The sequence below is a fragment of the Macaca nemestrina genome, chromosome 13, assembly GCF_043159975.1.
Source record: "Macaca nemestrina isolate mMacNem1 chromosome 13, mMacNem.hap1, whole genome shotgun sequence".
Classification (NCBI taxonomy): Eukaryota; Metazoa; Chordata; class Mammalia; order Primates; family Cercopithecidae; genus Macaca; species Macaca nemestrina.
The window spans coordinates 122,093,753-122,112,621 of NC_092137.1; the positions used below are offsets into that span (position 1 = coordinate 122,093,753).

The 18,869-nt window shown below is 50.2% G+C and overlaps 1 long non-coding RNA gene across 1 annotated transcript; it reads right to left on the reverse strand.

The window, feature by feature from the left end:
- Positions 1–15,884: 15,884 nt before the first annotated feature.
- On the reverse strand, positions 15,885–18,606 carry LOC139357730 (uncharacterized). Its single transcript, XR_011611339.1, has 3 exons — positions 17,386–18,606; positions 16,553–17,207; positions 15,885–16,193 (listed from the first exon to the last, which is right to left on the reverse strand). It is a non-coding gene; the product is annotated as an uncharacterized lncRNA (long non-coding RNA).
- Between the last annotated feature and the right edge of the window lie 263 nt (positions 18,607–18,869).

The following is an 18,869-nucleotide window of genomic DNA, read 5'->3' on the forward strand; positions in this document are numbered from 1 at the left end:
ACAAAATACCTCAGACTGCATAATTTATAAATAAGAGAAATTTAATTTTCATAGTTCTGGAGGCTGGGAAGTCCAAGATCAAAGCAAGAGCAGGTTTGGTGTCTGATAAGGGCTCACTCTCTGCTTCCAAGGTGGCACCTTCCTGCTGTGTCCTCCTGTGGTGGAAAAGATGAACAGCCCCCTCTCACCTCTTTCATTAAAGCACTAATCCATTAATGAGGGCTCCACCCTCATGACTTAATCACCTCCTAAGGGCCTCACTTCTTATCATATTGGTGGTTACATTTCAACATATGAATTTTGGGGGAACATATTCAGACTATAGCAGAAATATGCTGACTATTTATTTTTTGGTCATATAAAATGCTGAATTAAAACCACAAAAGGCAGAAAAAGAGTGGGAGACAAAATAGAGGAACAAACAACAAAGCAACAAATAGAAAAACAGTAACAGGTATGGTAGATATTACTCTAACTATGTCAATAATAATTTTGAATGCAAATGGTGTAAATACACCAACTAAGAGATTCTGCAAAGCAGAAGAAACTACCAACAGGGTAAACAGACAACCTATAGAATGAAAGAAAATGTTTACAACTTATGCATCTAACAAAAATCTAATGTCTTGAATCTATAATGAACTTAAACCAATAAGCAAAAAACAAACAACCCCATTAAAAAATGGGCAAAGAACATGAACAGACACTTCTCAAAAGACATCTGCACAGGCAACAAGCATAGGAAAAATGCTCAATATCGATAATCAAATCAAAACCACAATGAGATACCATCTCACACTAGTCAGAATGGCTATTATTAAAAAGCCAAAAAATAACAGATGCCGTAGAGGTTGTGAAGAAAAGAGAATGCTTATACACTGCTGGTCAGATCATAAATTAGTTCAGCCACTGTGGAAAGTAGTCTGGAGATTTATCAAAGAACTTAAAACAGAACTACCATTCAACCCAGCAATTCCATTCCTGGGTGTATACCTGAAGGGATATAAACGATTCTACCATAAAGACACATGCAGGCATATGTTCATCGCAGAACTATTCACAATAGCAAAGACATGGATTCAACCTAGATGCCCATCAATGATAGACTATATATACACTATGGAACACCACAGAGCCATAAAAAAGAATGCAATCAATGTTCTTTGCAGCAACATGGATAGAGCTGGAGGCCATCATCCCAAGTGAATTAACACAGGAACAGAAAACCAAATACTGCATGTTCTCACTTATCAATGGGAGCTAAACACTGAGTACACATGGATACAAAGAAGGGAACAACAGACATCCGGGGGATACTTAAGGGTGGAGGCTGGGAGGAGGGTGAAGATTGAAAAACTATCTATTGGCTCTGCCTGGGTGACAAAATGTTCTGTACACCAAACTCCCATGACAAGCAATTTACCCATGTAATAATAAACCTTCACATGTACCCCTTGAACCTAATATAAAAGGTGGAAAGAAAAAAATCAATAATGAATAACCTTTCAAAAACAGAAAGTATGAAGCCCAGATAGGTTCACTGGTGAATTCTACCAAACATTCAAGGAAGAAATTATATCAGTATTCTACAGTCTCTTTCAGAAAATAGAAGCAGAGAGAATACTTTCTAACTCATCCTATAAGGCCAGCATTACCCTAATACCAAATCACACAAAGCCATTATAAGAAAAGAAAACTATGGGACCGATATCTCTCATGAACATAGATGCAAAATTTGTCAACAAAATATTAGCAAATAGAATCTAACAATGTAAACAAAGAACTATACACCAAGACCAAGAGGGATTTATCCCAGGTATGCAAAGCTGGCTTAATATTAAAAACTTATTTAGATATATAAATCATCACACCAACAGGCTAAAGAAGAAAAATCACATGATTATATCAATAGAGCAGAAACCACGTTTGACAAAATACAACACACATGATAAAAAAAAATCTCAGTAAACTAGTACTAGAGGGGAACTTCCTCAACTTGATAAAGAATATCTGCAAAAATCCTACAGCTAACATTGCACTTAACAGTGAGAAACAGCTTTCCTGCTAAGATCAGGAACAAAGCAAGGATGTCTCCTCTCACCACTCTTTTTCAACATTGTACAAAAGTCTTAGCTAATGTGATAATACAAGAAAGATAAATAAAAGGTATGCCAATTGGAAAGGAAGAAAAACTATACTCTCTGTTTGCAGATGACATGTTTGTCTATGTAGAAAATCTGAAAAAAAAAAAAAAATTCTAGGCTGGGTATGGTGGCTCATGCCAGTAATCCTAGCACTTTGGGAGGCCAAGGTGGGTGAATCACTTGAGCCCAGGAGTTCGGAGACCAGCCTGGGCAACATGACAAAACCCTGTCTCTACCAAAAATACAAAAATTAGCTGGGCGTGGTGGTGCGTGCCTGTAATCCCAGCTACTTGGGAGGCTGAGGTGGGAGAATCGCTTGAGCCTGGGAGGCAGAGGTTGCAGTGAGCCTAGATCTCACCACTTCACTCTGGCCTAGGTTACAGAGTGAGGCTCTGTCTCAAAAAAATAAAATAAAATAAATAAAATAAAATTGAAGAGGACATAAAAAAATGGAATGGTTCATGGATTGGAAGAATCAATATCATTAAAATGTCCATAATACTCAAAGCAATCTACAGATTCAATGCAGTCACCATCAAAATACCAATGACATTCTTCACATAAATAGAAAAAACAACCCTAAAATTTATACGGAACCTTAAAAGACCCAATATAGTCAAAGCTTTCCTAAGCAAAAAGAACAAAACTTGAGGAATCACATTACTTGACTTCAAATTATACTACAGAGCTATAGTAACTAAAACAGCATGGTACTGGCATAATAACAGATACATAGACCAATGAAACAGAATAGAGAACCCAGAAACAAATCCACACACCTACAGTGAACTCATTTTCAACAAAGGTGCCAAGAACATACACTGGGGAAAAGACAGTCTCTTCAATATACGGTGTTGAAAAAACTAGGTATCCATAGGCAGAAGAATGAAACTAGATCCTAGACCTCTATCTCTTGCCATATATAAAATCAAAAGTGATTAAAGACTTAAATCCAAAACCTCTAACTATGAAACTACTACAAGAAATCACTGGGAAAAATCTCCAGGGCTTTTTTTTTTTTTTATTTGACAGAGTCTTCCTCTGTTGCCCAGGCTGGAGTGCAGTGGTGCATTGTCTGCCCACTGCAACCTCCACTCCCGGGTTCAAGTGATTCCCGTGTCTCAGCCTCCTGAGTAGCTGAGATTACAGATGTACCCCATTACACCTGGCTAATTTTTGTATTTTTAGTAGAGGCAAGGTGTCATTATGTTGGCCAGTCTGGTCTCCAACTCCTGGCCTCAAACAATCCACCTGCCTCGGCATCCCAAAGTGCTGGGATTACAGGTGTGAGCCACCACCAAACAATATTATTTAGCACTAAAAAGAAAACAATTCAGCACTAAAAGACTTTAGTGCTAAAGTCTCTTTAGCACTAAAAAGAAAGCACATGAGCTTTTAAGCCATGCAAAGACAAGAAGGAAACTTAAATGCCTATTATTCAATGAAAGAAGCCAGTCTGAAAAGGCTATGTACTGTACGATTTCAACTGTGCAATCTTCTGGAAAAGACAAAACTGTGGAGACAGTAAAGAGTTCAGGGGTTGACAGAGGTTAGGAGGGAGGGAGAGATGAACAGATGGAGTATCCCAGATTTTTAGGGCAGTGAAACTACTCTGCGTGACACTACAACGGGGGCTACATGTTATTGTACTTCCATCAAAACCCATAGAAAGCAAAACACCAAGAGTGAACCTTAATGTTAAATATTGACTTTGGTTGACAGTGATATGAATGTGACTTAATTGTAAGAAAAGTACCACTCTGGTGGTCCATGTTGATAGTAGGGCAGATTGTGTATGTGTGGGATGTGTGGAAACTCTCTGTACTTTCTGCTCAATTTTGCCGTGAACCTAAAACAGCTCCAAAAAATAAAATCTATAAACAAGTTAAACTTAAAAAAAAATGTCTATTAACAATAAGCAAATGCAAACTCTAGATCTGAAAAATACAGAAACTAAAATGAAGTATTCACTTAATAGGGCTGATGACAGATTGGATACAAGCAGAAGAAAGGATCAATAACTCAAAGGCAGGCCAAATTAAGTTCTCCAAGTTGAAGCACAGGAAGAAACCACCAACAACAGAGCAGAGGAAGGGTCAGCAAACTGTGGGCCCATGGACCAAATCTGACCTGCTGCCTGCTATTGTAAATAAAGTTTTATAGGAACCCAGACATACCAGACATTGTTTAGAGAATAGCTGAGTAGTTGTGACAGAGACCATATGGCCTGCAAAGCCTGAAATATTAAGTCTTGCCCTCTAGAAAACAATTTGTCAACCCTTGTAACAGACCCTCAAAATCTATGAAACAATATGTTAAATGGCATGTTATACATATAACTGGAGTCTCAGAAGGAGAGGAGAATGGGAATGGGGCTTGAATGAGAATATTTGAAGAGAGAATGACTGAACATATCCTCACAAAACTCATGAAAGATGTCAACGCACAGATCCAAGAATAAAAATAACCCTAAACTGTATAAATACAAGAAAGGCTACACCTAGAGATACCATCATCAAGCTAGAAAACAAAGGTTAAAAGATCCTAAAATCATCCAGAAAATACAATCAGATGACATTTAGGGGAAACACAATAAGAATCGTAGCTGATTTCTCACTAGAAACAAAGGCAGCTAGAAGACAATTGAAGAACCACTTTGAAGGGTCTCAAGGAAAAAATTCTGTGAGCTTAGAAGTCTATATCCAGTAAAAATGTCACTCAAAAATAAAGGCCAAATCAAGGCATTTTTAGACAAACGAAAGCTTAAGGCATTCATTGTGACACTATAAATAGTACTAAAGGAATTTCTCAGGCCAAAGGGAGAGAATCTCAGATGGAAGCCTGGACTACACAAAATAAATAGAAAGGACCAGGAATTGTAAATACATGGAAAATATAAGAGATTATCTTTTGTTTTTTACTTTAGAAAACACTTTTGGCCATTTAAAGCAAAATAATAAGCATGTGGAAGTAAATTATATATAAACACTAGTGCAACGGGCAGAGAGATCAACACAATTACACCATTGCAAGTTCCTTTTATTGTCTGGATGTGAGTGATGGCTACAAGTATATGCAGGTGTAGAAATATATCAAGCCATAGCTTAGGATTTGTGTCCTTCACTAGATGTTAATTATCCTGCACTTTAGTGAAGTACTGTTACCAAAGAGAAGAGAACGGACAGGACAGAGCTCTGCAGGATGGATGGAGCAGATATTTATGTTTGTCACGGGAGAGTCAGGACCTCCTGCTTGGCAGAGGCTGCTGGGAGCTGAAGATGGGGTTGGCTGGGGCTCAGCCCACCTCCTGCACTGCCAAGGAGGCAGTGTTCTCCTCTGTGACTGACTCCTGCTGGAGCCTTGGCTTTGTGGAGATCTGCGACAGGGCTTGGCCCATGAGATGAAGAACCCAGAGGCCTGGCCTTCCTGTCCTGAGCCTGGTCCCACTTCTGGGGATGCTCTCCTATGGTGGAGAAAACCAGAATGTCAGCCTGGAAGTACTTGATGGCTGCCATTTTATAGAGATAGGCTCTGGGGCTCAGAGTGAATACATTCTAGAAACTGGACTGGAAACCAGATCTCCTCTTTATACTGTAGCAGCTGTCTTGGGTGCATTCAAGCTTGTCCTTCCTAGGTCCACAAATATTCCTCTCTCTGCTCTTTTCTTTAAAATCCTCATACCACCAATGCTAAATAACTGCTGATAAAACTAATTCATACTAAAGTGTGAGTGACTGATGCCCAGTTAAAGTCTCCCCAAGAAGGGCATGCATCGTAACCACCTCCAAGAAACCATTCTAATGCTGTGATCCCATTCAGCATGCAGGCTGAGGAGAAATGTTTTGAGATGAAGCAGGCAGAGCTGAGAAAAGGGTTGCCAGTCTGGAGCTAGCATGGTCCAGGAGAGAAGGCAGGCTCTGTCTTTGCCCGAACTCATCGGCTCATCTTGGACACATTCTGTCACCTCCTTGGGTCTGTTTCTTCTGCTGTTAAATGAATGCTGGGCACTCAGATGGCCCAGGGCCCTTCAGCTCTGGTGTCCCAGGCCAGTTCACTCACAGCCTATTGGAGCTTTTGCTTTACAATCAGCAGTCCTCTGACCATCACTGGCTCTCATGACGTTCTTAGAAGCAGATTAGAGGCTGGAGTGTGTGGGTCCCCATGTCACAGGTGAGGAAATGGGGCAGAGAGGGCAGGTCCGTGGCCCAGGGCCACTCTGTGGGATGCCACTGCATTCCTCCCCCTCCCCCGGCTGCCTCATGAACGGGGTAAAGGAGCCTCCCCTTCCTGACAGAACCCACTGCTTCTCTGGGCAGCCTAGGACAGTGGAGCCCTCCCTGGGCAGGGGTGGGGGTGCAGAGCCAGCCCCACTCAAGTCCCCAAGGGAAAGTACGGGGCCCCTGCCTCTCATTCCTCCCCAACAGGAGGCCTCCCCCAGTGCCTTCACCAGCTCCCAAATGCCTCTCACCTCTGCACCTTTGAGCCTTTGGCCGGGTGCCACCTCTGCCGGCACGCCCTTCCCTTCTTCTCCGCCCAGCACACTCCCAGCAAAGCAGCCCCCCAAGGCAGGATGCAGCTCATGCTCCCAGTGGTGGACGGCTGTTTCAAGCATACCTAAGGGTTTCTCTTGCTGCCTGCAGACTCCTCTTGGGGAAGGAGCATGTCTTGTCTCTCATGTCCACCCACTTCCCAATGCACAGTTCCTGGCACGCAGTGGGGTCAGGACACGCATTCTGAGCACTTCAGCGGGCTGGCGAGGCACAGTGTCCCTGAATGCCCTCAGAGTCCAGGTCTGGCCCAGCCCCATTCTTGAGGATGGGAAGCTGGAGAGGTGGAAATATCTGGGCTGAAAGCCCGGCTGGTCACATAGAAGCTGGTGAACTGGACACTTCACCTGATGCCTCTGAGCCTCACCTTAACATGGGAGCTCAGCTCTTCCTCTGCAGCCTGTGGTAGTGAGCAGGCGAGGTCGTGTATGTGAAGACTTAGAGCACATGTGCCTGGGACATAGGACATGCTCAACCTCTTCTTCCTGTTAATCCTCCTCTGACACCCAAGGGACCCTGGCCAGGCCACCCAGCATCCTCTGTTTTCTCAAGGTCAAGGGAAATAAGGGCCCCAGCACTGCCCAGCCTCTAAGGCGTGGTCAGGGCGCAGGTGGTTCGTGATGACAGTTGCTGGGAGCTACAGGAGAAGTGAGGAGGGCCGGTGGGCCCTGTGGCAACTTCCCACAGCTCACAGGAGGGCTGGAGCTGACCCGGCCCCTCCACTCTGCTGCAGAAACAACAGCTGCTGCTCCCTGGGCTCTGGGCGGTGTCCGCAGTAGCCTGGAGACACCGCAGCCCCAACCCAGTGGAGTCCCCGCCCTGCTGTTTTGTGTTCTCCAGTGCGAGCCCCCAGCTGGTGCGCACCTCTCTTGCCTTAGGGATGTAAAACTGGTTTATTTCCGAAATAAAGAGAACAAAGCCTCCTTGTGGCAATAATTATGCAGTCATAAGAGGAGACTTAATGGGCCTTCATTAAGAGGTACGCTCAGGGAATGACAGCTCTGACAGCTGCCAGTACTGACTGTCTAGAGTCATGACGCTGTTCCCTGAGGGAGCATCACCCCTTCCCCTGAGCTGCAGCTGCTCCTCTGGGAATGGGGCTCACCTCTGGAGCCGCCAGAGCCGGTCTGGTCTCTCAGAGTGGCCTCGGAGGGTGTGTGGCCGCATTTGTGGCACTTGCTGTCTGATCAGAGAAGCAATGAACATGTGCCAGGCCGGGATCTCACAGGCATCTAGGCTGGTCTGACAAATCCTTGGCCCCATCTGACCACGTCTGTGCCCGTCACGCTGCATTTGTTCCTACTGAGCCGAGGCCATATCCGAATTCTTCTTCCAACAGTCCTCCAGACAGCCAGGCTAGGGTGGCCAGGAAGTGGAGACTGGCTGTACCTTCCCTATAGAGTCCGTTTCCCCTCATCCCTGGATGGAGGTCACCCTGGGACCCACAAAGGGGTGTGAGCTAAGGAACAGCCCCGGCCAGATGGCGGTGGCCTCGCACCCTGGCGTGGCTGGATCTGTTTCCACAGCTCCCTTGTCCGTGGGGAGAAAGCAGTGATTCAGGCCTGGCTGAGGGGCATGGACAGACACTCAGCATCTTCCTCCTGAGCCCTGTTTCCTCTCCCTCAGGAGAGGAGTTTGAATTGCCCCCTCATTCCCCCAAAAGCCCAGGTAAGCCCATGCCACTGCCAGCGGGAGCTCCAGGCTCATGACTCAGGAAAACCAGAGCGTGATACGCCCCTTTCTTCCTGTCGCAGCTGTGGCTCTCCTGGTTGATCTGTGCCTCAAAAGCAGAAGGATTCATCCATTTGAGTCCCATGGATGGAAGCCGGCCCTTCTTCAGAGTGGCACAGGGGCAGGAGTTTGAACACCCCTAGGAGTATGCGCAGGTCACCTGTGGGATGAAGGCGTATCTGTGTCTGCAAGTGGGTGGGTGGCTGGGAGCTGGAGGATTTGGCGGAGCCAAAGATGGGCTGGCTTTGCCCATCTTAGGGTTGTTGGCCTGGAGCTCAATTGCTCTGCGATGGAGGAAGGTGACTCCGGAGCTCTCACAGGCATGGGGAGGGGCAGAGGGACAGAGAGAAGAAAGGGACGTGGGAAAGAGACCACACAACCCCTTCCATGAGGCTGGCTGGATCTTCAGTCGTGTGGCTGGAACTCCGGGAGATGTCCCCTGAGCCCAGGAAGCAGGATCGGTCAGGAGAAGGCCCTAAGGAAAGGCTTTGGAAACCACCTGTGGCCCCGCTGTACTCCAGGCCAAGGAGAGACAGACAGAGAGGGGCTCCGGGCAGCCAGTGGCACTGAGCTCTCAGGGTCCAGGACTGGGGCAATATTCAGGCTATACTTTCATTCCATAATGGCAACATAACAGAGTGCAGAGTGCTGGCTAAAGAGTGGGTAGCTTGAACCTGGTTCAAGGCCAGCCTCTGGCAGCTGCCACTTTTTCTTTAGTTTAGCAGTGGCCAACCTGCGCAACAGACCACTTACCACATGCCAACACTGGGTACAGTCTGTGTTGTAGGGGTCTTGGGAACCTGAATCTTGAATGCACCCCTGTGCTCTTTCTCTCGCTGGGGACCCCTCACTGGGCTGTCTTGGGTTGTGCTCCGTTCGCTGGGCCAGCTCTTCCCCGTGCCCCCAGCCCAGCCTTGGCACTGCATCTGGAACTCAGATGGGGACAGTAGCAGCTTTCAGGAAACTGCCCAGTGACGGGACTGGGCATCACACAGAGGGTGACTCATGTTCTAGTCTGTAGTTTTGACGGAATGCTTCTAAAAGTTCCTGAGAAAAGGCGCAATAGAAGAAAAGATGTCTGCAAATGTCTTCAACGCATCCGCATGTTTAGCCGATAGAGTGGCTGCCGTATTCAACCAGGTTCTGAGTTGCAGGAAGCTGACTCCGGGGGGGCTGGTGGGTTGACCCCTTTGGCTTCCAGTTGCTAGGCAGCTCCCCTGACTTTGTGCATACTGCCCTTCCCCGCACTCACCACCTCTGCTACAACATCCTGTCACTCAGAAATCCCAGTAATCCGACCCCATGTGCACTAAAAACAAAAAATTAGCTGGGTGTGGTGGCGGGCGCCTGTAATCCCAGCTACTTGGGAGGCTGAGTCAGCAGAATTGCCAGAACCGCGGAGGTGGAGGTTGCAGTGAGGTGAGATAGTGCCACTGCACTCAGGCCTGGGCAACAGCATGAAACTCCATCTCAAAAAAGAAACTCCAGCAATCGTCACAAACAAACAAGCTAACGGGCAAAGGACACACTAACAAACGGCGGCTTTGATGACCAGGAAAGCACACGGAGCTCCCATGAGGAATGTGTTTTAACTAGACGTGCCTCTTTGGGGAAAAAAGAAAAAAAAAAGAAACTCCTAGTAGAAAAAAAAGCCCAGTGCTGCTTCTGCCAAACTCAGCTCTGGCAGCAGCTGCTCCTGTTTAGAAAGACCTACATCCCAGGAATATTAAATGTTTTATTGTGATTTTATTTTATTTGTTGATGCAGAGGGTTTTTATTTTATCTTTTGAACCAGTAGCAGCAGCGGGAGAGGGAGAAACGGGGGAGCCGCAAAGCTGGCTGAGGATGTCCTCCCTCCTCTGTTGGGGGTGGGGATGACGCCCCAGTCCCCTTCGCTTGGCTTGCTGGCCATGCAGGCCCCTGTCTCTGCCATGGCGTGGGGACTTGTGGTATTGGGAGGGAAAGAAGAAGTAAAGAGAGATGAGGGCAGAGGAACTGGGGTGTCCAGGGGTGTTTGGCCCAGAGCAAACCCAGCTGGCGCTCCCACATTCTGGGTCCGTCATCTGCTAGGACAGGCACAGTGGGAGGGGTGTGCCCTCTGCCCATCCTTGGGGAGGTGCGAATGGACTAGATCCAGTCCAACCCCCCAGCTGGTGGAGACCAAGTCCCTGCAGAGGCTGCCCAGGACCTGCTGAGCGGCGACCTTGGGGGCGGACACCCTATATGCACCCAGCACTGAGGGTATGCGCGCTTCTCCTGTGCTGCCTGGGAAACAAACAGGAACGACCACAGGCGTCCACCCCCAGGGAAAAGGGTGAAGAAAGTGCGGGGCCCTGGCGGGGTCTCTCTGGGTTTGCAAGGAGAAGCCAGAGCGTCACAGGAACCCAGGAGGTGGGGGGGATGCAGAGCAGGACCTATTATTCCTGTCATGAAGTATCGATTCTTCTTTATGAGAAAACAACAAATATCTGGTGCCCGAATAGGATTATGAATTTTAAAAGATCCGGAGGAGTACCCGAGAAATTGTTCATGATTGTTGGGGGAAGGGAAACATTTTATCTTAGACATCTGGTATGGCTTGAAGTGTATTTTTTTTGGGAGGGTGACATGTATTATTTTTATTAAACAGTACTAGCTGAAGCCGTTACCTCTAGAAACAGGAGTGTGTTTTGTGGGAGGGTTAGGAGGTTAAGAGACATTTTAGAACTGCCTGTAATACTTCCGGGTTTTTTTTTTCTAACAAACAGAGATGTTCTGGGACAATTAAAAAAATCTTTAAACTCCAATAATAAAGAAAAACAAAGCAACTCCTGGCTGCAGCCTGTGGCCTTTTTTCCCCTGCACACCCTGCCCGGGAGCTCAGGTCTTAGGAAGGCAAGCTCTGGCCTGCAGCTTGCCTTCCTAGGAGGCTTCCCCGACTTCTCAGCGTGTGTGCTGCGGCCAGGGCATCTCGGCACCTGGATCCCAGCTCCATGGGGCTCCAGGAAGGCTCAGGGGACACAGTGGTTACTTGATCCTGCTGTCTGCTGTCAGAGGAGCATGGTGGGAGCCCAGGAGGCTGGCCCAGCTCCCCAGCAATGCATGACACTCCTGGCACCGGTCCCAGCCCCGCAGACAGACAAAGCACCATCGTAGTCTCCAAAGTCCTCTAAGTCCGGGTCGTTGTTTGCTTCTCAAAGGAGCCCTGGTGGACCCTGAGCCAGCAGTCCACACCTTTGCCCAGGGGGAGCTCTGACTCAGCTCTCTCGCTCCTTCCCCCTCACCCAGGGCCCCTCTGGTTCCTGAGGCTGAGGGACATGGGCTTGTAGGGGGAGGGTTCTTGGGGGAGGCGTCCCAGACCTATTCCCGGTGCCAAGCTCCCCTCCCTCTCCCCCCATTCCCCCATCTCCTGTGTTCCTCAGTGCCTGGCAGGTGGCATTGTTCAGCACCTGACAGCTCTCTCCACTCCCACAGCGCCTGCCTCCTGCACTGTTGTGTCAATTTGGACAGCTGTCAAGCCAGCTCTGAAACACACCCAGTGTTCCCTACCCAATTCTGGAGGCCCCTTTTTCCCTTCTGGGTCAGGGATCCCACCTGGGTTGAAGAGAGCAGGGGCAGTGTGGTGCAGCAGGAGCCTATTCCCATACCGTGCGCTTGCTGAGAGCTCGTTCCCCTGGGACATGAGAGATGCACCACCTTCCTGCCCAGCTGGGCAAGAACATCAGGAGAGCCGAGGTTCCAGGAGGCCTGGACGAAGCAGTGTTTTCAGTAATGTAATATGCAGCACTGACCAGCGCTGCAGCATACCAGGTGCAATGCTAGGGGATAACAGATCACAGAGAAAGGCTGAAGCACTCAAGGACTCACAGTGCAGTGGAGTGGCCAGCAGACAAGTGGCTGGCGAATGATGTGAGAAATTCCACAGTGAAGACATTTGAAGGCAGCAAGACAGGGCTTTGAGTCTGCCTAGAGGAGCTCAGAAGCCTTTGCCGAGGTGGGGGCATTTGAGTTGGGCTTTGAAGGATGACTAGGAGTTCACCAATTCGAGGAGACTAGAGGGGCCTGGCAGTTAGCAGCCAAAGCAAAGAGAAAGCAACACATGTTTCACCCAGAGAGGCATCAAAAGGGCAGTGGTGGAAAATGAGGCTGGAAAGACTCCCCAGATAGTGCTGAGCCTTTGTATTTGTTAAGGTGCTTTTGGCTGCCATTAAACAAATTGTCCAAAAAAGTGGATAAACACCCGTCATGTCTTACTGTGTGATATCGTTTGGATGGTCCCTCCAAATCTCATGTTGAGATGTAATCCCCGTAACTGCCAGAGCCTTGAATGCCAAGACACTTAGGCCACAGTGGGAGGGAGAACCATTAGGGCTCAGGGCCCAGGGCGTCTGGTTGAGAAGGAGGCATTGATGTCCGTGGTTGCTCCCAGCACCTCCCCTTCGAGTCCTCACTGTGGTCCTAGGAGGCAGCAGCAGAGCTGTGTCTGAGCTGCAGCCCCTGAGGTTCAGGCTGAGGAGGGATCAGCGACACGGGCAGCAGGACCAGAGCAACAGCCTCATGGATTCTGGCCTTTCCTCAGTCCCCAGGGAGAGGCCCCTGCACCAGCAGCACTTTGCAGCAGCCTGGAGGAGCAGAGCTGGCCTTGTGCCCTGTGGAGTGCCACATGCAGGCCCTGAGCAGACACGCTGCACAGATGACCTCGTCGAATCCTCAAAGTGACCACCTCCTAGAGCGGACACTGTCACTACACCCACTTCACAGACGAGGCAACTGAGGCCCAGCAACGCTCCACATACAGCTGAAAAGTGCAGGCAGAGGGAGAAAGCAGGACTTCTGCACGCACCTGCTCCCACCCTAGGCTGCCTGGGAGGCTGGGGCTGTGGGGTGGGGGCTCCCTCCACCTCTGAGACCCCTTCCCTTGCAGGGCATAGCCAGTGAGTGCTCTGGGCTTCCCACAGACAGACAGGAGAAAGAAATCAATTTCCATGGTATTCAGGTGCTGTTACTCACAGCAGAAACGGATCCCAACACACCTGAGCCCCGTACCCTTTGGGGTCCTGTACGGTATGGCCAAGTGCTGTCACCACACCGTCTCCCACAGGCCCCCCCAACACCCACAGGATTCCCTGGGCATCCTCACTGAGCAAGTAAGAGGACCGAGGCTGGGCAGTGTTCAGGTGGCCCAGAGCCAGATGCCACGCGGTGGCTTCAGCCGTGGGGCCCTCTGCCCTCATTCAGCCTGTTTCCCCAGATGCTTGAGTGGCAGCATTTGTAAACTGCTTATTTCTGAGTTCTCTGCAGACATGTTGAAGCAGAATCTCTAGTGACAGGCCCAAGAACATGCATTTCTCCGAGGTTGTGAGTGAGGCTGAAGAACTGAGCTTGCCTGAGGCAGAGAGGAAAAGTGAGCTTTCCAAGGCCACACAGCCAGCCAGCGGCAGAGCTGAGGTCAGAGCCTAGACCCGACTGGATCCCAGGCCATGTTGGCTGGGGTTGAAGTGAGCACCCCAGAGCTACAGGTGAAGGGGTATAAAGGCCTAGGGGCTTGGCTGGGCTTGGAGAGCTGCCCAGCTGGTGCATTCCAGGCCAGAGCCTGTTCATCCTGCCCTGGGGCTGGGATTGCAAAGCCAGCAGAGCACTTGCTGTTCCTCTGGGCAGCTGGGACAGCTTTGCCAGCCAGCACACACTCTTCGTCCTGCTGGGAATATCCAAACCCTGCTCAGGCAGGTTCTTGCTCCTCAGAGGCTCCCAGTCTCGGCTCCTGACTCTGGCCACTGGCTCCACCCCGGGCTCTAGGCTTCTGCTGCTGCTCCCAGGGACTGCCAGCAGAGAAAGCTCTTAGTAGTTAATGGGGGAAAACACTAATCTGGGCGAAGAATCCCTGGGCCGGGCACCTGGCCCTGCTCTTACCTGGCCAGGTGGCCTTCGACAAGTCATGGCCTTCCCTGGACTTGGGGCTGTACCTCTGGATGGCCTGAGATTCGGCCTGCATCATCCAGAGTTGAAGATGAGTGCTGGTGGGCTCTACTCCCCTTCTCCAGGTGAAGAATCTATTCATTCATTCAGTCATTTGACATTCAAGAAATATGTATTCAACACTGACTTTGTGCCAACTTCTAGGCACTAGGATACCACAGGGAACAAATGCAGCAGTAATCCTTCCCCCTTTAGAGCTGATGTTCCAGGAGACCCATGTGCACAGGGTGACATCATTAAGTATTCTGAGATTAGATGGATGGACGTGTGGATGGATGAACAGATGAATGGATGGATGGATGAACAGATGGATGGATGGATGGATGAACAGATGGATGGATGGATGGATGGATGGATGGATGGATGGAAGGATAGATGGGTGGATGTATGGATGCACAGATGTTTGGATGGATAAATGGACAGATAGATGAATGAACGATCGATGAATGGTAGATGGATAGATGGATGGACAGATGAATGAATGGATGGAGGAATGGACAGATAGTTGGGTAGATGCATAGATGGGTAGACAGATGAATGGATGGATGGATGAATGAATGATGGTAGGTGGATAGTTGGATGGACAGATGAATGAATGGATGAAGGAATAGATAGAAAGTTAGATGGATGGATGCATAGATGGATAGACATATGAATACATGGATGGATGAATGGATGGATGGTAGATGGATGGATGGATGAATGGATGGACAGATGGACAAGCAGATGAGTGAATGAATGGATCAATGGATGGATGGATAGACAGGTGGATGGACAGATGAATGAATAGATGGAGGAATGAATAAATGGGTGGATGGATGCATGGATGGATAGACAGATGAATGGATGGATTGGTGGATAGATGGATGGATGGATAGATGGACAGACAGATGAGTGAATGGATAGATGAATAGATGGATGGTAGATGGACAGATGGGTGGATAGATGAATGGATGGATGGATGGATGGATGGACGGATAGGTGGATAGATGGACAGATGGATGAACCAATGGATGGATGGGTGGATGAGGAGGGGAAGAAAACTGAGCCCCTGCTCTCCTCCCTGTGGCTGCATTTCCATCCAGGACAGAGCTGACTGGCTGACTGGGTCTCCTGGACAGAAAGTGAAGGGGGCAGTGGCTTGGCTGAGGCAGGGCTGGGGATGACAGTAGTTGGGCTCTGGGGAGACTTTGGTGATGGATGGGCTTGGTGTCAGCGAAGGTGGCCTGGGAGGAGGTGGTAGGGGATGGGCTGAGTGTTACGGGCACAGGAGACGCAGTTCAACCCTGTGAGTCTGCCTCTCTTTTGCCTCTTTCCAGGTGGGAGACTCTCTTTGGGTTTGAAAACCCCCAGTCTGAGATGTGCTGTTTCCCCTGTGCCCCACCAGGGCCCAGTGTGTAGCGTTCTGGGGACACCGGGTGTTGGTGAGAATGAATCAGGGAGCCATAGTCAGGGGGCTCAGTGCAGGGCAGGGGTGAAAGGAGCACTGGAGGCAAGCGGGCCTGGGAGTAGGGCATTTATTTACTATTTGTGGGGGCCATCTCGGAGGGGTGCCCAGCAGGCTGGGGTGGCCTGCCACAGCACTCAGTCCTCTCAGCAAGTCTGCAGCAAGAACCTGCTGGAAGCTGCGACGTTCACAGCTGCAGGATGGGCAATCGGCTCTCAGAGTCGGGCTCTGCTTCCATCTACAGGCCTGGATGTGAGGGCAGAGGAGCACTCAGTCTGCTGAAGGTCTGCACAGCTGGGCGGCAGCGGGCGAGATTGGCATTCACTCAGCATGCAGCTACTGGGTGCCTGGCTACTGCTGGGAAGCAAGCTGAGGGCGAAGACGGCCCCACAGGGGCAAGAGCTGGGTCCACCGCAGGAGGTCACTCCCCAGGCATGCAGGGCACAGAGTCAGGGGGAACGAGCTCCCTCCCCACGCACCCCTCCCCAGCTGTCTCCCTCCCCACGCACCCCTCCCCAGCTGTCCCTGAGTCACCAGCACCCTTCCCTTCCACTATCAGGGAGGCCCTGGAGCTGCTTCCTATCTCCCACTGTCCTGTGAGTCACCTCCCCACCCTCCAAGTCCCTCCCACACGGTGCGATCAGCATTCCCGCCTCTCTGCCCATGAAAGTGATTTCAAAAGGCAGAGGCAACGGGTGGTGGGTGGTCAGGTGGGCAGTGCCTCTCACCTCCCAGTCCATCTTTCTTCCCACAAGTGGGGCAGCGGCAGGGCTGAGAAGACCAAATTCAAAGCATCCTGGAAGGCCTTGGGGTGTGAAGGGCACCAGGCAGCGCATGAGGCTTTGAGAGGTGCCCCTGCCTTGTGCCAAGCAGGCTCCTTCGCTGCTCTGCACACTGTGACTTGAGCAGGCTCTGGAACCCGTCTTTCTACCATCAGAGTGATACATGGGCTAGATGTCAAGGAAGATGGAGTGTGTTCCTCCAGGCCACAGCCCTGGGCCTCTGTGACCACCCCTTTGAGATGAAGAGACCTGGGTGGAGAGCCTGCGGCAGGGACGGTGGGGACATCTTCAGTGCTCTGGCATGGGTTCATTCCTCAGCATGCTCCTGCAGCCACCCCGAGCTGAGGACGAGGCCCAGATCCACAGTGGCCTGGCAAGTGCTCCCAGCAGAGCGAGCAGAGCTGGGCTTGAGTGCTGTCTGCCCTGTGTCCTGCGGCGAGGCTAATCACCTTCTGTTTCTGGGTCTTGAATCCCTTTTACAGCATGGGGGCTGGATGCTCTTTGAGCTTCCTCCTGGCTTCGATCCTGGAAACCCACACCTCCTTGTTTGCAGTTGTGTGACTTGGTCAAATCGTGTAACCTCTTGAGCCTCAATTTCATTCTGTGTGAATGAAACAGACAGTGAAATCCCTGAAGATTAGATTTTTGATAGAAGAATTGTAATAGCAGTGACCCCATAGCCCTTTACCATTTGCAAGGTGCTTTCAGACAAAATATCCCACTGGTCCCTCCCAACAATTCTGCCACCAAAGGTGTTGTTACTTTCATCCCCAGCTTACAGTCTGAGGAACGAAGGCCCAGCTACCGGGGCAGGTGCGGAGGTGGGCCTCGCTTACAGGTCTCAGCCTCTGGATGAAGGGCGAGATCCCTGCAGCTAAGGACGAGCGAGTGGTGGCACAGAATGTCCAGCTTGCCGGTCTTTCTTTCCCAGTCTGGGGCATCTCTGTGAAGTCTGATGAGTGGCAGCCCCTCCCCAGGTGCTAGTGCCAGGCGGCGGAGAGCTGCTTCTGACAGCTGTGCAGATAATCGTCACTTCTCCATCGCTGCTAATAGCATGTTTAGCTTGCCAACTCCTCTGTTCGCCTGGTGCCTCCCACGGGCCCAGAGCTTGGAGTTTCTTCACTGCCTGGGGCGGGGCAGGCTGGCAGAGGGGCATCTCTGCTCCCTGTCCCTGGCTGCAGCCAGCAGCTCCACCCAGGGCCCTGCACCTGGGAGGCGACTGCGATTCCATGCCTTGGCTCCCACCACCCCAGGGAAGTCCGTCTGGGCTCTGGAAGAGCAGAAACGGCCTCCTGCAAATCTCCTACCTGACACAGGACCAAGTGTGGGAAGGCTCTGGTCCAAGGGGCTTTCTCCAACTCTGGACCACAGGGAGCCGGCAGGATGGGGGCCAGTCCACCTTCAGATTACACCTGTACCTCTGACTCAGATGCCCTTGCCTCCCAGGCCACCATATGATGTCTCCTGTTTGCAGATCTGGCCATGCTGGGGGCAGGATGGACCCCCAGCCGCTCAGTTGTGACCCTTCCGAACTTGTTAGGTTAGCAGAAAACTCAGCTCACACTCTCGGGGACTGCTCCTCCCCTGGTTCATCCACAAACCCCAAAGGTTCATGGGATTCCTAAAAGCCGCCTGCCAAATTTCCCTTCTGTAGGGAGAAGACCCCATGGTCTGGCAGGACCCACTGCCCTTGGCCAGGCACCCCTCGCTTTGATCCTGCATCTGGCTCCTTCCTTAGGAGCCTGCAGACCTCTGTGGGGCCACTCCCTGGTGACCCACCCAGCCCAGGCAGGATGGACCCCACAGTGGACCACACTCGGTTCTGTCCATCTCCCTGCCTTGGGAAAGTACTTGCCTGTGGTTTGGATTCACCTTTGACCCTGTGGCACACTTCTGGAATGTTCCCTCCATGAGGGCAGGGACTTGGTCCTGTTCACGGGATCTCTCTGGCACATGGAGCAGCTGCGTAGCCCAGACGGGGCGCTCAGTCATCCTCTGCTGCCTGAACAAATATGTGCAAGTTTGTCCTTTCACTGCCCTTAACATTATTTTATGAGTAATTTTACAAGTTTACCATTTTTCTTGGATGTATAATAAATATCCCATCTTATTGACCCACAGTTCCCCCTCCCGCCACTTGCAAAGTATTTTGGCTGACTCGACTTTTTTACTATGATAAATAATGTTGCTATAAACAGCTGTGCACGTATAGCTATTTTTCCCTTTGCAATTATATTTTTGGGAGGAATTCCAAACAGTGGAA